General features: G+C 43.5%; 1 long non-coding RNA gene across 2 annotated transcripts; it reads right to left on the bottom strand.

Annotated features, from left to right (window-relative positions):
• Positions 1-459: 459 nt before the first annotated feature.
• LOC123090473 (uncharacterized) lies at positions 460-2,697 on the bottom strand. Of its 2 annotated transcripts, XR_006442446.1 has the most exons (3): positions 2,526-2,697; positions 2,249-2,397; positions 460-1,327 (listed from the first exon to the last, which is right to left on the bottom strand). It is a non-coding gene; the product is annotated as an uncharacterized lncRNA (long non-coding RNA). The 2 variants fall into 2 exon arrangements; XR_006442444.1 differs by lacking the exon at positions 2,526-2,697 and having other exon boundaries at positions 2,249-2,518.
• Positions 2,698-4,427: the final 1,730 nt, after the last annotated feature.

The following is a 4,427-nucleotide window of genomic DNA, read 5'->3' as shown; positions in this document are numbered from 1 at the left end:
GTCATGGAGCTCAGCACCATCTCCACGAGCACTGCCTCTAGCATTTTGATGCATGTACCCTCCCGCACGCACATCTGTGCTCGACAGGTGAGGAGTGCTCACCCTTGCATCCCGCGGACGGCGCAATGGAGGACCCTACGAAAACTATGGCAACGCCCTGATGGTTAAAAAATATTGCAGCCTGTTTCCATGGCAAAGAAATAAAAGTTGACAAAAAACAACGGGCATGGCTCACTGCATCTGCATGTACCACTGGATCGCAACCAAGTGGGGCCAGTTCAACAGATACCAAAACTCGCCAAAAAAAAAAAATGGTCCTTGCTGCAATCAGACAGCATTCACGGCGAACAGTTTGAACTACAAACTCCCGCCCAGCAATGTAAGCGTCTTTGACTAGCTTGTTCATTCAGAAGAAATCATGAGAAAAAAAATATTAAAAAAGCACACCCAATCAAATTATATTATCCTACAGTGATGAGTGAACGCATCACAATTTCAATGTCCATTAACCAAATTTCCAAGCTCAAAATGGAAAAAAAATATGGTTGCAGGTACGATGATTTTCAACTCCAGCAGGAAAGGGAAACATTATGACAAGTTAAGAAACTAAAGTACAACAATCACGCATGCCAACACATTCCCCTTAACAAGAATGTCCTGATTTTAGTTATAAAAAGTTAGGCCCGAACGGTCCAGTTTTTTTAGTGCCCAACGCATTCCGTCGATGTCCAACCACCCCACAATTGGTACACTTCGGCAATTTTCTTGGAGCCTTCGGCAAATCACCTCTGTGAGGGCAGGTCGTGCATTTGTGCCCTTGCACTCTGCAAATTGTACAGAACCTAGACCTCTTCAAATGCTTTTCATAAGGAGCCTTGTCTCGACTTGTTGTTCGTCTCCCCCTCTGGCATTTTTTCTGATGCACACCCACACCTAAACAACTAGAATCACCATCTCCATTTTTCTCCTCAAGACCGGCATTTGCTTGGATCAACCCCTGTTGAGCGCTGGCTACCAACTGCTGCTGCTTCTCTCGCTCAGCAAGCCGCAAACCATCCTTGTCTACACTGAAAGGCGGCAGAGTGGCATGGACCTCCTTCATCATAGTCATGAAAACTTCATAACATTTCACATTGCTATCACCAAGTACCACACACTCAAGCGCTTACATGTACATAGTGTGATGCCTGAATGTATCACTCGCAGGAAGCCCTCTGTCTTTCTGGTACCTAATCAAGTGTTCAGGAAGAATGTCACGAGCCTGTCTTGTCCAGCACTTCATTATGTGCTTCTCAGGTATTTTTGCCAAACGGAAGTGTACCATCACCTGCACGAAAACATAGCCCACATCAATCACCTAATCTCATATGGACACAAACCACAAACACAAATTGTATGTCGGTACCAAAGACGATACAAATCTATAATATATGGCAACACACTAGGCCAGAATGTTCGAACGAGCCACATTCGCAGCTGAAAAAACTCTCATCCTCACTGACCTCAATTTTGAACTCAACTTAACTCCACTTCTCTCTGCTCGCAGCTGAAAATGCTCAGCTATCCGGGAAACAAATTAGCCGAACATAAAAAGATATGGACTACAGCTCAAGTGAGACCATTTTTTGGTACAGCCATGCGTGTGCATTATGAAAATCCTCAAAAAGCACATCTCAAATGAAGCATCTAAATCCAACTCCATAATTCATATCCACATTTAAAAAGACCGAAACAAAGATCCATTCTGTGCATCCATCTCCATAATTATACTCCCAGTTAAAAAGACCGAAACAAAATCCAATAGACCACACGGCTACTCCAAAAACAATATGATATAAACCCAAACTCTTAATTTATATTGCTATTTGGAACGCATCAAACAAGCGAATCCATCACATTATCAATAATCCAGAGGCACATGTACACCAAATCAACATCCTTCGCTATCAATTCAGCACCCGAAACAAAACAATCCGACTAAAGCTTGCACCCGTTTGCACCGTATGTGCCTAATTAAACATCCAACATAGCCATTTGCTCAAGAAATAGTACTTTCTCCTAATAACATCTGACTAGTAAAACATCCATCATGCAGTTTCCCTAAAAATCCAACGAAGGCCTACTAAGAACGCACCAAGCAGTTTTGTACAATGAGGCAAAAGTCAACACTTGCTACTAATCACTGGTCCATCGATCGTGCAGTTTTTTCTAAACGTAAATGATATGCACCGGTGTTTCTCTGACTAACCTTCACGTCCACCCGCTGGTCGCTTCAGAGCAAACGTCATATTTGGCTTCGTCTCCCACGGCGTGTGGCTTGCCGGCGACGACTCCCTCGACATTCAACGACGCTCATGGAATCCTGAGACTCCAGCGGGAGTACTGGAGGGCTCCACACTGCAGCTCCGTCAACACCCCGGCCAGAAACAAATCTAGCTACATTAGTCCAGATCTTACAAGAACAGGACGGCGACCCGGCATCGAAGTAGCTAGGGTGAAAGAATGGCGGGGCAGACTACACGTACCCGTTTAGCTCGATGCCATCGGTAGACATGGCGCCGGAACAGCTTCGCGACGGCGCCGCCGCCGCCCCCACCCCAGACGAGTGCGGTGAGGAGGGTGGAGGAAAAGCTATCGCGTGGCTCTGTTCTGATCCACAAGGGGTGCCGTGGGTGGTGGGGGGTGGGTCATCCGTTTCGATTCGAGGACCTGTGCTGTTTCGAACCAGCCCATGGACCACCGTTTCTGGTGCAAGTCGTGTGAGCACTCGCAGCCGCGCGAACAGAATCCGTGCATGGGCCGAACATAATACGCCTATTCTTTCGCTAGTCGTATCCCGGACCGTATTTCACCCTATAGGCCTGGCGCAGCCCTGACCCGCGCTGACGGATTCCACATCCCCAGGCCCAAAAGGACGCGCCAGATAACGGCCTGCCTGGTGCTCGGCCGCCATAAGCCCTCACTCCTAGTCTCAACTGCTTCTCCTCCTCCACTCACTTACACGGATACCACTACAGAAGGAAATATACAGCCATGAAGAAACCTCTTATCTAATTCCCTTCAACTTCCCATCATTTCCAGACCGGCTAGTATATATAGATGCACCCCAACCTCCTCTTCTATTCCCGCAGCAACCTCTGCCTCTCCCTTCCTCCTCTCCTCAAGAACACTTCCTGAACTTTTGTAGCTCTATGGACGCGAGGCGAAGTATTGATCCCAGTGACTCGGACTATCTCCACCCGAACCCTTTCGCCAGAAGATTCTTCTCCAAGCCATGAATCCATTCAGAGAAGAAAGAACGCGATCCATCGACCACACACGGAGAATTCCGCATGTCCGTGTACACTGTTCATCGAGTTCATCGCACTATTTTATCAAACTCAGTGAGCACTTCTTTAATTCCTTTTGCAGGCTTACTTTCCTAGACCTTGTTCCTCTGTTAGACATCATGTTTCAGCCCTGCCTTGTCGTTGGCTGCGCGCATCCAAAATCAAAGGCCATCCGACGACATTCACTTGTTTCTTTATTTTTGTTCGTCATATGAGTTCATGCCCCATAGATAAAATATTCCCTAGGATCTTCGTAACCCCATGGAGGTGTTAAATTACTTGTTTGGTCAATTGGATGTACTATAGATTTTCTTGTTTATTGATTGGTGATATTCATTTTGTTTGTTAATATGTTATTTATCGTATGCTCATGATATGCCTAGGAGTCGCTCCTACTTATTTCATATCATTAGGATTAACGTATGATTTACTAGATTTAGTGTACTCTTGTTTAAATTGATGAAACAGTTGAACGTTGTTTCGGCTCGATAATTTGTGGTAGCATGTATTTCTCTTCTATGCATGCGTACTAATATTTTTGAATTATTATCATGTGTAAGAATTGTTTTGGTGTACCGGATTATCTTTGTTCATACATGTTTGGTGGGTGTTATTATTTTGATTTGGTTTGGAGCATTGTTAGTGCAATCTTATTATTATTATTTAGTAATGATTGATATTTTTTATTGTTTTACGATGAGAACGTGTACATAATTGTGGTGAATGTTCATTGTGCTTATAATTATTTTGAATTCTTCTAGGTGTTGATTTACTTATCTATTTAGTCATGAAATACTTCATGCCTTGACTATTTTAATTTTGTTTAGCATGGTGTTATCTTAGATATGGTTTAAATGTCCATTTCCATACATCTCGCATGTTTGTTTTATTTGTTTGAAACCATTTCCATGTTTACGACATATATTTATATATTTTTAGTACATGTTGTTGCATAGTTTCTTTATGCTAGAGGACAAATGAAATGCTATGTTGTTTGGGAACCTATCCATTGTAATTCCTTGTTGCATAATATATTGTTGCCTTAGTTCCTATTGTTTTGTAGATGTTTGTTATTTAAGAATACATGGCTAGTTCATT

The sequence above is a fragment of the Triticum aestivum genome, chromosome 1B, assembly GCF_018294505.1.
Source record: "Triticum aestivum cultivar Chinese Spring chromosome 1B, IWGSC CS RefSeq v2.1, whole genome shotgun sequence".
In the NCBI taxonomy this organism is placed as follows: domain Eukaryota; kingdom Viridiplantae; phylum Streptophyta; class Magnoliopsida; order Poales; family Poaceae; genus Triticum; species Triticum aestivum.
Note: the sequence above shows the minus strand (reverse complement) of the source record. Positions and strands in the feature narration are given on the sequence as shown.